Source organism: Tursiops truncatus, chromosome 8 (genome assembly GCF_011762595.2).
Source record: "Tursiops truncatus isolate mTurTru1 chromosome 8, mTurTru1.mat.Y, whole genome shotgun sequence".
Classification (NCBI taxonomy): Eukaryota; Metazoa; Chordata; class Mammalia; order Artiodactyla; family Delphinidae; genus Tursiops; species Tursiops truncatus.
The window spans coordinates 66504761-66525275 of record NC_047041.1 but is presented as its reverse complement, the minus strand read 5'-3'; the positions used below and the strand labels follow the sequence as shown (position 1 = coordinate 66525275).

At 37.1% G+C, this 20515-nt stretch overlaps 1 protein-coding gene and 1 pseudogene across 2 annotated transcripts in view; one reads left to right on the top strand and one right to left on the bottom strand.

The window, feature by feature from the left end:
* The window catches only part of FAR1 (fatty acyl-CoA reductase 1), a 73792-nt gene that overhangs the window by 43688 nt on the left and 9589 nt on the right, over positions 1 to 20515 (bottom strand). The window lies entirely within an intron of this gene.
* LOC101316893 (small ribosomal subunit protein eS24 pseudogene) lies at positions 12533 to 18787 on the top strand (annotated as a pseudogene).

The following is a 20515-nucleotide window of genomic DNA, read 5'->3' as shown; positions in this document are numbered from 1 at the left end:
ATGCAAATAGAAATCAAAAGAAAGCTGGAGTGGCAAAACTATATCAGACAAAATAGACTTTAAAATAAAGAATGTTACAAGACACAAGGAAGGACACTACATAAGGATCAAGGGATCAATCCAAAAACATAACAATTATAAATATATATGCACCCAACATAGGAGCACCTCAATACATAAGGCAACTGCTAACAGCTATAAAAGAATAAATCGGGGCTTTCCTGGTGGTGCAGTGGTTGAGAGTCTGCCTGGCGATGCAGGGGACACGGGTTTGTGCCCCAGTCCGGGAAGATCCCACATGCCGTGGAGTGGCTGGGCCCGTGAGCCATGGTCTCTGAGCCTGCGCGTCTGGAGCCTGTGCTCCGCAACGGGAGAGGCCACAAACAGTGAGAGGCCCACATACCGCCAAAACAAAACAAAACAATAAATCAACAATAACACAGTAATACTGGGGGACTTTAACACCTCACTTACATCAATGGACAGATCATCCAAACAGAAAATTAATAAGGGAACACAAGCTTTAAATGACACAATAGACCAGACAGAATTAATTGATATCTATAGGACATTCCATCCAAAAATAGTAGATTACACTTTCTTCTCAAGTGCGCACGGAACGTTCTCCAGGATAGATCATGTCTTGGGTCACAAATCAAGACTCAGTAAATTTAAGAAAATTCAAATCATATCAAGCATTTTTTCTGACCACAACGCTATGGGATTAGAAAGCAATTACAGGGAAAAAAACGTAAAACACACAAACACATGGATTGTTCATATTTTGACAAAACAATATGTTACAAAATAACCAAGAGATCACTAAAGAAATCAAAGAGGAAATCAAAAAATACCTAGAGACAAAAGACAATGAAAACACAATGATCCAAAACCTATGGGATGCAGCAGAAGCACTTCTAAGAGGGACGTTTATAGCAATACAAGCCTACCTCAAGAAACAAGAAAAATCTCAAATAAACAATCTAACCTTATGCCTAAAGGAACTAGAGAAAGAAGAACAAACAAAACCCAAAGTTAGCAGAAGGAAAGAAATTATAAAGATCAGAGAAGAAATAAATGAAATAGAAACAAAGAAGACAATAGCAAAGATCAACAAAACTAAAAGCTGGTTCTTTGAGAAGATAAACAAAATTGATAAACCATTAGCCAGACTCATCAAGAAAAAGAAGGAGAGCACTCAAATCAATAAAATTAGAAATGAAAAAGGAGAAGTTACAACAGACACCGCAGAAGTACAAAGCATCCTAAGACACTACTACCAACAACTCTATGCCAATAAAATGGACAACCTGGAAGAAATGGACAAATCCTTAGAAAGGTATAACCTTCCAAGACTGAACCAGGAAGAAATAGAAAATATGAACAGACCAATCACAAGCACTGAAATTGAAACTGTGATTAAAAATCTTCCAACAAACAAAAGTCCAGGACCAGATGGCTTCACAGGTGAATTCCACCAAACATTTAGAGAAGAGCTACCACCCATCCTTCTCAAACTCTTCCAAAAAATTGCAGAGGAAGAAACATGCCCAAACTCATTCTATGAGGCCACCATCACCCTGATACCAAAACCAGACAAAGATACTACAAAAAAAGAAAATTACACACCAATATCACTGATGAATACAGATGCAAAAATCCTCAACAAAATACTAGCAAACAGAATGCAACAACACATTAAAAGGATCATACACCATGATCAAGTGGGATTTATCCCAGAGATGCAAGGATTCTTCAATATACGCAAATCAATCAATGTGATACACCGTATTAACAAATTGAAGAATAAAAACCATATGATCATCTCAATAGATGCAGAAAAAGCTTTTGACAAAATTCAACACATATTTATGATTAAAAACTCTCCAGAAAGTAGGCACAGAGGGAACCTACCTCAACATAAACAGGCCATATACGACAAACCCACAGCAAACATCATTCTCAATGGTGCAAAACTGAAAGTATTTCCTCTAAGATCAGGAACAAGACAAGGATGTCCACTCTCATCACTATTATTCAACAGTCTTGGAAGTCCTAGCCACGGCAATCAGAGAAGAAAAAGAAATAAAAGGAATACAAATTGGAAAAGAAGAAGTAAAACTGTCACTGTTTGCAGATAACATGATACTATACATACAGAATCCTAAAGATGCCACCAAAAAACTACTAGAGCTAATCAGTGAATCTGGTCAAGTTGTAGGACACAAAATTAATGCACAGAAATCTCTTGCATTCCTATATGCTAATGATGAAAAATCTGAAATAGAAATTAAGGAAACACTCCCATTTACCACTGCAACAAAAATAATAAAATATCTAGGAATAAACCTACCCAGGGAGACAGAAGACCTGTATGCAGAAAACAATATGACACTGATGAACGAAATTAATGATACAAACAGATGGAGAGATGTTTAACATGTTCTTGGATTGGAAGAATCAATATTGTGAAAATGACTTTACTACCCAAAGCAATCTACAGATTCAATGCAATCCCTATCAAATTACCAATGGCATTTTTTACATAACTGGAACAACAAATCTTAAAATTTGTATGGAGACACAAAAGACCCCGAATAGCCAAAGCAATCTTGAGGGAGAAAAACGGAGCTGGAGGAATCAGACTCCCTGACTTCAGACTATACTACAAAGCTACAGTAATCAATATGATGGTACTGGCACAAAAAGAGAAATATAGATCAATAGAACAGGACAGAAAGCCCAGAGATAAACCCACACACCTATGGTCAACAATCTATGACAAAGGAGGCAAGGATATACAATGGAGAAAAGACAGTCTCTTCAATAAGTGATGCTGGGAAAACTGGACAGCTACATGTAAAAGAATGAAATTAGAACACTCCCTAACACCATACACAAAAATAATCTCAAAATGGATTAGAGACCTAAATGTAAGGCCAGACACTGTAAAACTCTTTGAGGAAAACATAGGACGAACACTCTTTGACATAAATCACAGCAAGATGTTTTTTGATCCACCTCTTAGAGTAATGGAAATAAAAGCAAAAATAAACAAACGGGACCTAATGAAACCTAAAAGCTTTTGCAAAGCAAGGGAAACTACAAACAAGATGAAAAGACAACCCTCAGAATGGGAGAAAATATTTGCAAATGAATCAATGGACAAAGGGTTAATCTCCAAAATATATAAACAGCTCGCGCAGCTCAATATTAAAAAAACAAACAACCCAATCCAAAAATGGGCAGAAGACCTAAATAGACATTTCTTCAAAGACATACAGATGGCCAAGAAGAACATGAAAAGCGGCTCTACGTCACTAATTATTAGAGAAATGCAAATCAAAAGTACAATGAGGTATCACCTCACACCAGTTAGAAGGGGCATCATCAGAAAATCTACAAACAACAAATGCTGGAGAGGGTGTGGAGAAAAGGGAACCCTCTTGCACTGTTGGTGGGAATGTAAATTGATACCGCCACTATGGAGAACTGTATGGACGTTCCTTAAAAAACTAAAAATAGAATTACCATATGACCCAGCAATACCACTACTGGGCATATACTCAGAGAAAACCATAATTCAAAAAGACACATGCACATCAATGTTCATTGCAGCACTATTTACAATAGCCAGGTCATGGAAGCAACCTAAATGCCCACTGACAAACAAATGGATAAAGAAGATGTGGTACATACATACAGTGGAATATTACTCAGCCATAAAAAGGAAAGAAATTGGGTCATCTTAGAGACATGGATGAATCTAGAGACTGTCATGCAGAGTGAAGTAAGTCAGGAAAAGAAAAACAAATATCGTATATTAACACATATATGTGGAACCTATAAAAATGGTACAGATGAACCAGTTTGCAGGGCAGAAATTGAGACACAGATGTAGAGAACAAACATATGGACACTAAGGGGGGAAAGTGGTGGGGATGGGGTGGGGGGTGGGTGATGAATTGGGAGATTGGGATTGACATATATACACTAATATGTATAAAATGGATAACTAATAAGAACCTGCTGTATAAAAAAATAAATAAAATTTAAAAAAAGAAAGCATTGGAAATCAGAAATGCAAATGTACGCAGAAAATTCAGACAATACGTAAGTAAATTATTAGAATTACCAAGTGAATTTGAGAACTAGATACAAGGTTTATACAGAAAAAAAAACAAATGTATTTCTATACACCACCAACACACAAGAAATAAAGTTAAAAAAAAAACTATACCACTTATAATACCATCCAAAACACCAAAAAATTATGGAAAATATCAAGTATCGACTGATGAGGATGCAGAGAAACTGGAACTCATGCACATTGCTGATGGGAATGAAAAATGATTCAGCTGCTGTGGGAAAGTTTAGCAGTTCCTCAAAAAGTTAAACAAAAAATTATCATATGACCCTGCAATTCTGCTCCTAGGTATACACCCCAAAGATCTGCAGATAGGTACTCAAAAAGTACACATACACACTTGCTTATAGCAGCAGTGTTTACAACAGCCAAATAGTACAAACAGCCCAAAAGTCCATCAACAAATGAATGGATCAACAAATCATGTATATATAGTGGAATATTATTCAGTCATAATAAGGAATGAAGTACTGACACGTACTACAATGGGCGATGAACCTCAAAAACATACTAAGTTTAAAAAATCAGATATAGAAGATCACATACTATAGGATTTCATTTTTATGAAATATCCAGAATAGATAAATCCATAGAGACAATGCAGACTGGTGGTTGGCAGGAGCTGAAGAGTGGAGAGAATGGGCAGTGGAGGAAAACTGCTTCAGGAGCTTTACTTTGGAGTGAAGGGATTCTGGAACTAGACAGAGGTGGCAGCTGCATAACATTGTGAATGTAGCAAATGTCATTGAATTTTTCCCTTTAAAATGATTAATTTTATATTATGTGAATTTCACCTCAACGAATTTTTTGCGGGGGCTGAGTTGGGTCTTTGTTGTGGTACACGGGCTTCTCATTACGGTGGCTTCTCTTGTTGCAGAGCACAGGCTCTAGGCACATGGGTTTCAGTAGCTGTGGCTCACGGTTCTAGAGCACAGGCTCAGTAGTTGTGGCGCACAGGCTTAACTGCTCCATGGCATGTGGCATCTTCCCGGGCCAGGGCTCGAACCTGTGTCCCCTGCATTGGCAGGCGGATTCCTAACCACTGCACCACCAGGGAAGCCCCTGAATTATTTTTTTTTTGAGAACACCAAAAATTAGAAATAAATGTAAAAGATACTAATGGAAAACTACAAAACATTGAGAGAAATCGAACAATACTTAAATAAATGGAGAGATGTACTACATTCCTTAGATTCAATACAATCCCAATCAAAATTTAAGCTGTTTTTATTTATGTATGGAAACTAAGACTCTAAAATGTTACAGAAATACAAAGGGCCAAGAGTAGCCAAGACAAGCATTAAGAACAACAAAGCTGGAGAACTTATATTACCATGTAACAAGATGTATTATAAAGCTACAGAAATGTGGTATTGGGACAAGAAGAGAAGAGTACAATCAATGGATGTCCATATAGCAAAAAATGAATCTTGACTTCTATACCACACCACACACAAAAATGAATTCCAGACAGACTATACACCCAAATGTGAAAGGTAAAATAGTTATGATTCTAGAAGATGACACAGAACATCTCCATGATCATGGGGTAGGCAAATATTTATTAAATAGGACACAAGAAGTGCTAACCAAAAAGGAAAAATATTGATAAACTGGAAGACACTAAAACTGAGTTCATCCCACAACACTATTAACAGAGAGAAAAGGCAAAACAGGTAAAAGATATTTGCAGTAGTATGTATAAATGACAACTGATTACTACCCAGAATATATGAAGAACTACAAATGAATAAGGAGAAGTGAAAAAAACAATAGAAAATGGGAAAGCCTTGAACAGAAAAGGAAGCATAAGGGAGAGTATCCAAATGGCCAATTAGCACATAAAAAAGGGCTGAGGACTTCCCTGGTGGCATAGTGGTTAAGAATCCACCTGCCAATGCAGGGGACATGGGTTCGATCCCTGGTCCGGGAAGATCCCACATGCCACGGAGCAACTATGCCTGTGTGCCACAACTACTGAGCCCACGCACCGAGAGCCTATGCTCCACAACAAGAGAAGCCACTGCAGTAAGAAGTCCGCGCATGCAATGAAGAGTAGCCCCCGCTCCCCACAACTGGAGAAAGCCTGCGCACAGCAACAAAGACCCAATACAACCAAAAATAAATAAATAAAAATAAAATATAGTTTTAAAAAGGGCTGAACTTCATTAGTTATCAAACCTCAATGTGATCCTGGTACACTGTCCCCAGAATGGCTAAAATGAAAAAGACAGACAATACATAGTATTGGTAAAGTTTCAGAGAGAGAAAAATGGAACTCTCATCTACTGCTGGAGGAAGTACAGATAGTTATAACACTTAGTAAAAGTTGTACAACCTAATAAAGCTAAACAATCACATATCATATGATGTAGCAGCTCCATCCCTGATTATATACCCAACAGAAATGAGTACATTTGTTCACCAAAAGACTCATAAACAATGTTTACATGTTTGTAGCAGCACTATTCCTACTGACCCAAAATTTTAAAAACCCAATGTCTGGTCAATAGTATATTACATAAATTATAGTATATTCATACAATGGAATATTAAAAAACAATGAGAATGAAGAAATTATCCAACACACCACATGGATGGGGCTCACAAAGAGAACACTGAGCCAAAGAGGCCAGACACAAAAGGTGTATACTGTATGATATCATGCATATAAAGTTCAAAAACAGGCAAAAATCATCTACGGTTAAAAGTCAGAACAATGGTTATATTCCAGGGGAGGAAGAGGTAGTGACCAAAAAGGGTGTGAGGGAGGCTTCTGGGATACTGGTTATGTTCTATTTCTTGATCTGGGTGGCTCATTTTTAAAACTCGTCAAGTTGTACACAGGATTTATGGACTTTCTGAAGGTATGCTACACGTCAATAAAAAGTTTACTGTAGGGCTTCCCTGGTGGCGCAGTGGTTGAGAGTCCACCTGCCGCTGCAGGGGACATGGGATCGTGCCCGGGTCTGGGAAGACCCCACATGCCGCGGAGCGGCTGGGCCCGTGAGCCATGGCCGCTGAGCCTGCGCGTCCGGAGCCTGTGCTCCGCAACGCGAGAGGCCACAACAGTGAGAGGCCCGCGTAGCGCAAAAAAAAAAAAAAAAAAAAAAGTTTACTGTAAAAAATAAAAGTAAATATAGGGTGACCATATATGTCCTGGTTTTCCTGGAATAAGCCTGGTTTTACACATTATTCCAGCTTAACTTTGATTAGAGCCCCCTCTTCTCAAAAGTGTTCCAGTTTTCACAGTATGGTTACTCTACTTATAATCTGCTTCAGGTCTAATAAGACTATTTCAAGACTTCGTTGACCCCCAAACCTAATTAAAACTATAGAGCATTAAAATGTTGTCATAGGGGAGAAATGAAGAATAATTCTGCATCAATACACCTAACAAATCTGGTAAGTATTAATGACAATTACATACTAAATATATATATTAAACACAGTGTCCTAGACACATGACCTAGAACAAGTTATTTAATTCTCTGAGCTTCATATGTAAAAATCTATTCAAGAAATATTTATTAAGCACCTACCAGATACCAGGAACCAGAAAGTTTTCCACAGGTGTACACATGCATTTAAGACAGAAAAAGATACTAAGCAGTTTGCCCTTTAATAATTGAGGATTTATAGCCTGAGTATGTGATTGGCTCAACCCTAAAAGGATTGGCTCAACCCTTCCTCACCTACCAGGACACCCTCCCTATAAAAATCTGTTAAAACCAAACAACAGAAAATTTTTACCGAATTTAATACTCTCTCCTTAACAGTATAAAGATTATTTGCTAAGAGAGTTGTAGAATGAAACTACTTCTTACCAGTTTCAGGTAACTAGCTTAAAGCTAATTGCATGTGATTTTATCCTTAAGGTTCTCTTCATGGAAGAAAGAACAGATTCCCACAGCTCCCCAACTTTATCACAACACAACCAAAAACTTTACAAGCACCAAGTATTTTTAAACTCTGTCTCCAGGTATTCTTGATTCCCCCACCCACCAATATACTTTACCCTATTAACTTACTGGCAAAGTAAGTGCATATGAGCACTCCTTTTAAGGAAAGTCTAGACTTATCACATCTTCCACATAGTCCTGCTAGTATGGCCAAAAGCTACAGGAAAAGCAGAAGCCAGGAAAGAAATGCTGCCAATCCTTCCAGAGCATGCTGTTTAGGTTCCTACTGTATGATTCTACTTACACAGGAAAATATCTAAAGCTCCTATCAGCTGTTAAAAAGTAGCTGCAGCACTGCAGTAATGAGAAAAGCAGCAATATTATTCCATGTGCCAGGGCAGAGAAGCTGTGAAACATGATTCATATTTATTTTCACTGTTCTTGAGATGCCTCAGGATACACCACCTAGCAGTGGCAGCTGGGTATTTTCTTCAAAAAGTGCCTTATCCTATGGTTCAATAGTTAAAGAGGCAGAAATCTTTCAGAAGACCAGCAAAATGGTGGGTACCAAATATCACAATTACTTTAGAGGCTTTCTTGCTAAAGTGGGTTTTCCTAGTGGGTTTTATATTATGCACATAAACTTACATTAAGAGAACATATTATAAAGCTACTTAAACTAAGATACCTTCACTTGCTAGTGGCTGAGGTCCAGGCTCTGCCACTTTGAAGCCATGAGATCCTAAGATAAACCTACTACTCTTAACCTGTTTCCTTATCTATAAAAGGAGAACATGCAGGCTCATGGGCAAAAAGAGCCTGGAATGGATGTAAATGGAGAAACCACAGATAATTCTAAGATAGCACTCACCCAATCAATATAAACTGCACCCTTGTAACATAATTGTAGTCTCTTAATATATGTCCTAAAATTAATGGAAAGCCAATCATGTTGTCTCATTACTTTCAGAAACCTAGTTAAGATAAATAATTAGAGACAAGTTCCTTCTCTCATTTTCAACTTTTTAAAAAAGAGTTCTTTATACTGTGTATAAAGTGGATGACTGGTGAGAGTCTGCTGGGTGGTACAGGGAGCTCTACTCGGTGTTCTGTGGTGACCTAGATGGGAGGAAAATCCAAAAAAGAGTGGATATGTGTAAAAACCTAAAAATATAAACTTAAATTTTTAAAAAAGAGTTCTTTAAATAGACAAAGCAATCAAAGTGAGAGACTGGGGTATTACAGTAACATGAAAACGACAAAAATCTGCCAAAAAAAGCAGCTCTTTAGTGCCAAGAAATGGGAATTCCTTTGCCTATATTACCGCTAAAAACAACTCAAATTAATTAAAACTTTTAATATACTGTCAAGTAGTTGTTTCAGAAACTTGCTAAGCAGAAAGACAAATGTGAACAAAGTACATGGAGATTAGGATATGGTGAGAGGAACGAGGTGGGTCCATGGGCTTGAAGCAAAGCTTTACAGAAGTCATTAGTGATGAGAAAAATAAATAATAAAAGGAAGACAGGAAAAGGAGCGATTAAGCACAAAAAACTACATCTCTCATGCTTTCCAATACAATTTCCTACAAGTCTTCTTAATAATTTTTCTTGCCTAAGGTCACTCAGCACCTATATATAGACAGAGGCAAATTTAAACCAGTATCTTCTAACTAAATTCCACATTTATAGAGAGTATAAGAAGTTTCCACTTGTCCTACAGTGAGGTAAAGGCATCAACTCATGGGTAAGGAGTGAGTGCATAACACTGAAAGAGAAGTTGCAGGAAAGTGAAGAGGCTGGAACAGATGGTCTTCCTTTCCATTTCTAAAGTTGTATGATTCACTATAAGAGGAAATGGACAGTATCTTTACTACAGGGTCTTCTTGGCATATAACAGTCAAGAACCTGCTCCACAGAAAATTTTAGCATATGAAATAAGGCAAATTCTGGCTGAAAAATCCTTAAAACTCCACATCATTTCACAGTAAAAGCTGATGGGCCAATTAAGCAACACAGTTTAGAAATGAGACTATTAACTGGTTCAGGTAGACTCTTAAACAATTAAAGCTCAAGAGCAATTAGACTTTACCAGTATTTCCCTGAAGGCCATTTCCAGAGGCACCCAACAAAGAGAATGAGAAAGGAAAAGGTCTGTTGCCAAACTTAGAACTCGACTCACAAGAACACCAAAGCGGACTTAATTATTGCCACTATCAGTTTGAATAAAAAGACATCATTCTCAGGTTAAGAAATACACACTTATCGAAGGTTAGTGGATTTATTTCCAACTCTACTCTACCCGACCCACTGAAAGACCTTTTCTAAACAGAACTATTTATTGGAAGACTAGAAACAAAAAACTCAAGGCAGTAAAGGTAATAAGATAAGGTAAATTTATTGGAAGACTAGAAACAAAAAACTCAAGGCAGTAAAGGTAATAAGATAAGGTAAAGACAAGAAGCTCTGAGAGCTTCTTAAGGTCTTGCTTAAGATTAATAACAAAATTCAAACATGTTTCTATAAATATCTATACCAATATATGCAAATATCTGTACCAATATATATACTATGTATCACACTTACCTACCTTTGAAAAACAGTGAGTTCTGTGTAAGGGAGTATGGGATCAGAATTTACACCCCAAAGCTTATCACTAATAGCACATGGGTTACTTTGAGCTGAAGGAACTGAGATTCAACAGATGCAGAAAGAATTCTTCTCAGAGCTTCCCTCATCTGATTAAAAGCAGAAACTTCCAAGAAATGAGGGCTGCCATAATGAGGACTCTCTGGGTGAGTTTTATGGCCATGAAGAAGATGGAATGTTAGCAACCAATACCTTCTATTAGTTTTCCCACATATTTACCTTCCCACAATTTATTGCCCCTAGAAGCCCAAACTCCTTTTCCTTTGTCTAGTCACTTCTCCATAATTTATAACCCTTTGTTAATATGGTATATAAGCTCTCAAGTCTAACCATCTTTCTTTGGGTTTTCACTTTTCTGTGAAGCCTTTACGCACATTTTAAAAATATACATATGCCTTTTCTATTAATGTCTTTTGTCAGTTTAATTTGCAGGCATCAGTCCTAGAACATAAAAGGATAGAAGAAAAGTCTTCCTCCCTTACATAAGCTATTAAGAAATTAAGTCTCTAGTGAAGCCATTTTCAGTACTCTATTGAATCCGGCCCTGTTATAAACTGCTTCCTGATAAACAAGGTAGGCCCCCTTTGTGGAAACAAGCCTTTCAGATAACCCAATACCATGATGTAGTGGGGACCTAGCAGGGCTGGGCTGGAATCCAGGCTCATTCATTTATCTTGGGGGTGAGCTTACTTATCTGTTTGTTTCTGTAGTTTCCTCATTTCTAAAACATATAGACAGCATATACATCCCCACCCCTTCACTTCATAGCATCTGTGTAAGGATTAAGGCTGGGCACATAATTACATTTCCTTATTCATCTTCCCCATACTTCTTTGGCAGTGATTTCTCTGTGGTCCCTCAGCAGTCAGTCTGATCTGTAATATTTCAGTCTAAAAAACTTTAATTATCTTTTTTTATGGAAATAATCATTTAGTTATGAGTGTAATTTTTAGACTAGGAAAAAATTTTTATTACCAAAGTAAAAATAATAGCTACTTTATCTCTGGACTGTATACTGTTACAGTCACATGCACATATACCCATTTTTTTAATTCTGGGAAGGAAATTAATGATTTTAGGAGAAGTAGGTTTAAACCAAACCTCTGAGGACTAAAGAAGGAAAGAGGTGGTTCAACTTATACTGATATGAAACACAGCATTCATGATTAACTTTAAAAGCCAAGATGTAATATTCTGTATGATATACCACCTTTTATGGAAAAGGAATGAAAAAATGAATGCATATGTTTATAAACACACAGATTTTTCTGGCAAAAAAGCCAGAAAACTGGTAATAATGGTTGCCTCTGGGAGGGAGAACTGGATAACTAGGGAACAGAAATGACGGGCATTTGCTTTTCACTATACACACTATATATCCTTTTGCACAATTTAAAATTATGTACAAAGTGCATGTGTTATATATTTTAAACTACTGGTGCAGAAAGAAACATACAGGTAGAGCCTGTAAATAGAAAAATCAGAAGGTACCAAAAAAAATTTGAAAGCGTATATTTTCCCATCAATTAGCCAGTCTATACTATCTTTTGTCCTCTAACAATTTACAAACTCACTTTCATCTATGAGAAAAAAAGTACGAAAAATCTTTTCTAAAGTGAAAAATAAAAGATGAGCATTGTGTTAAGAAAAAAAGTGTAATATCTTTCTTCTGCTAATCTTTATTACTTGAGTTTTTATTTCATTTCTTTATTAGATGGCAAACCTACTAGATTAAAAACCAGATGATGTTTTAACTATGAAACTGTTGTTTAACAAGACTTTAGCAGGCTGGATTTCCTAAATGGAATGTGAGAAATTCTTCCCCCGTCTGGATAATGTTGATCTTTGGATCAGATACCACTCTCTCCCATCTCCTGAGAGGACCCCTACGCTCACCATGTTCACCAAGGAGTCAAGTACACAGAATTACCAAACACAGTTCTGAGGTGAAGTTCTGCAGTGAGACTGGCTCTACCTATATGTTTCTTTCTGCACCAGTATTTATTGAACATACAGTAAAAACTGACAAAAGGTAATTGTAAGAACTCTTAGTTCCTTGTTTTAGCTGCTATAAATTTAGGGAAACTAAGCACTGAACATGAAAATCTCTAGACAATGTCTAAACGTTCATTCCAGCTTCCTATAAATTTCCACCTACAGCTACACCTTAAAGTAGGATCTACTTAGTTGTCTTCCTCTTACAAAGTGACTCCTCTGTGCCTCTAGCACGTAAACAAACCCAAAGTAAATAACCTACCAATGGAGACAGTGGGGAGAGCAAAGAGACAAAGAATAAGCTATTTCATCTATCTTTTTATTGAGAGTCACTGATTGACTCCCAATCAGGGGCAATTCTGTGTTTAACACAGACACATCCAATGCTGTTTTGTCTCATAATCCTACTACACCTCTAAGCTGGAGGACCACTTGGCAGGAGTACTGGAGGAAATTCAAGCAGCAGTAGATAGAATGCTGAGCTAAATGGTCTTTTAATATCCCTTAGATTCCATGGCTGAAGAAGTAAAATAAATAAAAGAATTTCAAATATCCTTAAAAGAGGGGGAATTAATTCCAAAATATTCGAAACCAAGAGTTGGCAAAGGTTTCTGTAAAGGGTCAAGTAGTAAATATTTTCAGCTTGTGGGCCATACAATCTTAGTAGCAACTACTCCATTCTGCCATTTGGGGCACAAAATCAGCCATGAACAGTAAGTAAACAAATGGGCATGGCTCTGTCTCAATAAAACTTTATTCACAAAGACAGGAAAACAGTTTGCAGGTCACAGTTTGCCAACCCCTGTTCTAAATAAAGATTCTGAATATTCCACATTCAGAAAAATGAACTACTAAGAAAAGCATCAATGGGAAACCAGCACAGTCTAAATATCCATTGCCTATGATTTCACTATTACTAGAGTTACTATGCATATCACTCTAAAATGGACAGTAAATAATTGATATAATATTTTCAAAACAAAAACAATAAATGAATGACAGGCTTCAGAAACACAGATATGTCAGAGACTAAACACAACACAAAGACATGATCTTTAGCCTTTTTCAAGGTGTACCTAAAAATACGTATTTTTAAAAAGAGAGCCCATTAAGATGAGATGTTCAGGGGTGAAGCTTGGGCGATATTATTTTGGAGAAAAGGGTACAAGTGAAGAAGAGCACAGAATATAATCCTGTCGCAGACTCAGAAACCCTAGACCGCTACCATGTTCAAAAAAATCTTGATATAATAATCAAAAAATAACACAGAATTTAAAGAGGTCAAGAGTTAACCCAACACTGTTGCAGGATACAAAGCTTTGTTTATATACTGTGTACAGGTCTAAAACTACATAGATTATTCTTTTCTACATAAAAGTATAACGTTACTTATAATTTTATGTAGCCAAAGGTTATAATACATGGCTAAGGGAACGGAAATGGAAGCAGAAAAGAGACTACGCACATGGCAAATATCACAGAATTATGAAAATTCCCCAAAAAGCTGCACTGAGCTACAATGACCATGAGGGGATTCCATATACATTACTTCTGCTTCCTCATTATTTTTCCTTTTCGTTTGCTTTTCCACTAAAAGGGAAATAGAAATTAGGTATCTGTAACTGATGGGAATTAATAACTCTCTAATCCAGAAGTTCATGAACAGGCTTGGGGGGTGGCGGGGAAATCCAAGAACGTGTTAAAGTTTCATGCAAAATATTGTTTTGAGTGTGTTTATGTGTGTGTGTACAAGTGTGCACTCCCGTGCATATATCTGTACATTTTTTCTAGAGGAAAAATCCACTGTTCTTATCAGATTCTCAAAAGGGTCAATGAGCGTAAACAGTAAAAAACTACTATCAAATTTTATGTGTAGTATGTATGTATCCTAGAGAGAAAGGGGACCTAAACTGCAGAGAATAGAGCTTCATGGTCACTGACTAAAAACCCCATTCACATCTAATCTGGAGTAAAAATGTTTAAATGGTTAACACATAATTATATCAATCTCCCTTGAAGCCTGTTATGGATTGAACTGTGTTCCCCCTAAAAAGATATGTTGAAATCCTAATCCCTAGGACTTCAGAATGTGACCTTATTTGGAAATGGGGTTGTTGAAGGTGTAATTAGTTAAGGTAAATGATATAACACTGGAGCAGAATGGGTCTCTAATCCAACATCACTGGTGTCCTTATAAGAGGAGAGGCATGTAAAGACATAGATATACACAGGGAGAACTCCACCTGACAACAAAAGCAGAGACTGGAATTACACAGCTACAAGCCAAGGAATATCAAAATTGCTAAGAAAAAACTAGGAAGAGGCAAGGAAGAATTCCCTCACAGGTTTCGGACAGAGCATGGATTTTGGGCTTCTAACCTCCAGAACTGTGAGACAATAAATATCTGTTGTTTTAAGCCACCCAGTTTGTAGTACTTTGTTACAGCAGCCCTAGGAAACTAAGAGAAGGCCAAATACCATAGTAACTAAAATTAAGGTACAGAGCAAAAGGCCTTCTAAAGATGATCATATGCTCTCATGACATAATAAACATATCATGGACACTTTCCAACAAACATGACAGTTTCAATTACCAAAATACATTCTACTAAATAGTTAAGGATGGAATGGCTTTTCCAAATGGGTACAGGAAAGAATGATAGAAAAAAAGCTTTATATATCAAAGGTAAAGACCAAAATAAAGTTAATGTTCAGATCCCAGAACAAATCATTGCGGTATATCACTAACTGTACATCTGTACACTGACAAATCTCAGTATATAGTAGCAGATTCAGGGAAAGTAGTGTTCTGATTATCTATTGCTATGTAACAAAATCACTCTAAAACAACATCTTAAAGCAACAATAATCATTTTTATTCTCTCTCATAGTTTCTGAGAGTTAGGAATTTGGGAATGGCTCAAATAAGCAGTTTTAGCTGAACAGTTCTAGCTCCTATCTTAGAGCCTCTTCACATGGTCTGTCCACATGAGGCAGTCTGGGTTTCCTTATAGCATGGAAATCTCAGGCTATACTGATGAAAAGCTATTGAAGACTTCAAGACCAGTATTTTGGTGAGCTGGATGGAAGCTCACCTTTTCTGACCTCACCTTATTGCTCACAAGTGATTCACAAGAACACCCAAATTCAAGGGAAGGGAACATAACTCCACCTCAGGATGAGAGAATGGTCAAGGTCACAAGAACATGTGAGAAGGGACACATTGTTACAACTACTTTTAGAAAATACAATCTGCCACAAAGAATATGGTAAAGTAACTGCTCATTACTCCTGAGATGGTCAACCATTTGAAACTGTCCCATAGGTTAACAGAAACTGATGACTAAAAGAAATTCTTGAGCTTGTCTTACAGAACAGCAGCTAAGGGAACAGCTTATTAAAAACCCCCCTGATTGTAATATGCTTTCACTGATCAAGCTCATCTTAATTATTTCTTTTGGCTCCTTAACCACCACCTATAGATAACACCTCTGTCGTATGGGTCCCTACAGTATTGGGGGCTTATGCTGTTTTCCAGAAACTTGGAGTCAGCTCTTATCCAGTTCAAGCCAGCTAAGATTTTTGGTTGGGACCACTGACCCTAAAACTGGGCCTGCAAAGGTGTCCAATAAATGACCTTTTGACATCAGAGGACTCAAAACTCCACCCTCAGATCATGCTAAGTGCCTCCATTTTTGAACATGCATCTCAAGAAGAAGCATGTAACTCAGATATGCCTGCAAAGAACACCAATTACCTCACCTTTTCCCTACCTCCAATCACCTTTCCCCATGCCTAATATCACCCTGCTTCTTTATCCCATAAATATTTCAAACCCCTTGCCTTCAGGGAGGCAGATCTGAGATCTGCTCTCCTGTCTCCTGTCTCCTCACTTGGCTGTCTCCTGAATAAACCCTTTCTCTGCTGCAAACCTCGGTGTCTCAGCGTTTGGCTTGCTGCACATCAGGCAAACAAACCTGGTTCGGTAACCCATTTAATCCATGTTCAAGTTACCCAAAATGGCTTAAAAAAAAATGGCCCCATGGGCCTCATACTTCTAAGTACAGATGATCCTTGAACAACACAGGTTTAAACTACATGGGTGTACTTATGCACAGATTTTTTTCAACAAATGCATATTACAGCATTATACAACCTGCAGTTGGTTGAACCTGAGGAGGCAGAACCACAGATACAGAGAGCCAACTGTAAAATTACACACAGATTTTTTTGACTTCTAGGAAGACTGGCACCCATAACTTCCACTGCTGCTTCAGGGTCAACTGATTTTGCCCACCAAATAATCTCATTCACTGAATAAAAATTTCACTTTCCCATATTCACTTAATTGTGAACTTATAACCAGTAGATTTCCACTTGGAGTTGACATACTTGCAGCCAAAAACAAGCCAACTCATTTTAGTTAGACTATTAAGAGGCCTCATATTATAGGTAAGCATATATTTTCTTTTAAAATTTTTGATAGACTCTCATCTGGAGGCATATCGGGAACCACTGGTATAGCGTCTTTTTACTATATTTTAATAACTCTAGAATATTTAGTGTTTTGATTAAGACAACATAAAAGAAAACCTCTGCAAGTGAACTGTAAACAACAAAAGAAGGATTAAAAAATGCAAACTCAAAATGTACAAGTTGATAAGAATAGTGGGTTCCTTTTTCTTTTCAAAAATTAAGGCTTACAAAGCATTTTTCAACAAACAAAAGAATAACTCTAGCATCTTGGTTTTCAATAAAAGATGCTAGTGTCCAACCCTGTTGTAAGCACCCATTGAAGTGAATATAATGGCCACTCTGTTTGCCTACACAGACATTGATATGCCAATATTTAACTCTCTATATCCAATCTTCCCCAATTTCTACGACACATCTTGGTAAGGAATCTCAGTAGGTTCGTTAGTTCTTAGGGCACTACACAACTATTTTGTATACTGATGTTACTCCGTAAGCATGGCACTTTGGCAAGTTAAAATGCCTCTAAAACCTCATTATCCTGGAAAATATTAAACGTTAAGAAAAATCAGACTCAGAATTCCTTTGAGTGATGTAAAAATCAAACACAAAAACATCCTTAAAAGTCAAGTTCTACTTCATCAGAGAGGAAATGTCAATTCTACAGCATTAAAATTATTTGCTGACAAGAAAACTTAAATTTTTTAGCAATACCCATTTTTCTTTGTTTCTGTCCTCGAGGCTTGTATACCAGTAGGGTAACTTCTCTACTGTAAAGCCTACAGAAGAAGGGCTGTGCTCTTGTTAACACAGTTTGGTAATAAACAGTTCCACAGCTTGCAAAAACATGTATCCAATTCCATTCTGGGAGAAAACAATCTTAAAAAAGTAACCTCCAAAAGTCATACATGATTTTCTTTAGATCAACTATTGTGCTACAGATGCCTTACCTTAATAAAAATGTTTTCATGTTAAATATTGTAATTTTTATCCTAACACTTTCAGACTCAAAAAAGTGAAATACAATATACAAAGGCATACTAGTATTTTAAGTGTATTAGCAAAGATAAGGCTTCTTAAACTTCTCCAATACAACACAGAAATCGAAATATCCCATTTTGCTTAAAAACTCATTAAAGTTGTGCATCTGATTCCATAATATACCTAAGAATTAATATAAAAATATTTCACTCTTTTCTTCTCTGGCTGCTTGAAGATCAGCAACCATCATAAATGACACAGTAGCTCTCCAGACCAGGAAGTTCATGACCAACCAACTACTTTAGCAGAAACAATTGGTCGACATCCTTCACCCTGGGAAGGCAAAAGTAGCTTAGAGAGATATTCAGGAAAAACTAGCCAAAATGTACAAGACCACACCAGATGTCATCTTTGGATGTGGATTCAGAATCCATTTTGGCAGTGGCAAGACAACTGGCTTTGGCAGGATTTACGATTCGTTGGACTACAGAAAGAAAAATGAACCCTAACATAGACATGCAAGACATGGCCTGCATTAAGAAAAACACCTCAAGGAAACAGCAAAAGGAACGAAGAACAGAATGAAGAAAGTCAAGAGGACTGCAAAGGCAATGTTGGTGCTGGGAAAAAGTGAGCTGTAGATTGGACAACAGAAGGAGTAAAGACTCTGCAGTGATTGTATCTGTGGTGACTGTGCAGATTTTTCATGAGACGATTAATAAACTAAGAACTTTTACGTGAAAATATATACACATTTCAAATTACTCAGCAAAATTGATTTTAACATGAAAATGTTCCATGTATACCGCGAACATTACATGTAGACGTACACATACAAGTTTACCCAAAAAATTGACTCAGGCAGATTACTAATCATGTATCTTGTGTGGTCTGATTTAAAACTACCAAAGCCTATTCATGAAGATTAGTAACTTTAAGAACAAGTTGTTAGAATCAGGTATTTCACTGGTTACAGAAGTAGACTTTGTTTGAAAGCTGTTTATACTCAGTCTGATTATTATAGCAAATAACCTGCAACTCTTAACTACGGAAAAGTGCTTTGAAGTTCCTGCTGTATGCTGTTATTTCCTCTCCATTTCTCTTGTGTCACTTTCTTATGAAGCCTTCTGAATCTGTTCCCAAGGCTGAACCTAAAAACAGGCTCTAGTCCACCAAGGCAGCATTTTCCAAATTGTGGTAAATGGGGCTGCGATGCTGTACATTTTATCCCCAACCAGGAGAGCTACAAAGTGCATTAGCATATCAAAGACCTACAAAATGTACTGAGGTAAAGAAACTCCTAGACCTCTTTTTTTAATTTAATTTTTTTTTATACAGCAGGTTCTTATTAGTTATCCATGTTATACATATTAGTGTATACATGTCAATCCCAATCGCCCAATTCATCACACACACCCCACCACCCCCCCGCCGCTTTCCCCCCTTGGTGTCCATACGTTTGTTCTCTACATCTATGTCTCAATTTCTGCCCTGCAAACCGGTTCATCTGACCTCTTTTTAAGGCTGGGCTTTCACCAATTTCCCAACACCGCTAGGGAAACAATGCTCCTGAAAAGCTCATTATTGCCACATCAGCCTTCTAAGGTAATGACTATACAAACATGGACCAAACCTCCCATGGTCTACAAATGATTTAGAAAGCATGACCTTCCATTGATCCACAAGGCTACTTATGAATAAACTATAAAGCCAGTTATTAAGAGTTGCAAATATGAGTATGTTATTAGAATGTACCGAAAACTTCAGTTTGTATACAATTAATAACTCTGCTTGCTGCAACTCACAATGCTCCAAATATGCACACTCAAAACTGGAATTCTGTAATTTTCAAGAGGAGCAATCAATCATTGTCAGTGAAACTGGTCATGGTTTTCAATTATCATTATTCTTACTTCTAATTAAGTTGAGCTTAATTATTATCATTTTAGTTGTTTTATTAAACCAGGAGAATGTGTTATATAATTCCATCACTAGAATTTGAGACCTACAGTTTTCTAACTAGTCTAGACTTTAAGATAAGTATATTTTTTGTGATTCAAATAGGAACCATCCATTTCCCTAACTGCTGAAGAAAGTCCCTCTCTCCCCCAAAATGCTTATACCTTGACAATTTAGTTGTTATTACTCCACTAGAAAATGGGAATTACTGAGCTAAAGAATGACCCAGCTAAAGGGCCGGGATTAAAAAAGCTGGAGGGTCACCGTTCTAAAGGTCTTTACCCCAGCTATAGGCGCAGGTCTTCTCCCTGGTCACCAGGTCCACACCAACCAAATGTGGCATTAGGACTTGGAATCAGAGCCCTTCGTGGAAGTAATAGAAACTTCTCTGAACTTGAATGTCAATGATC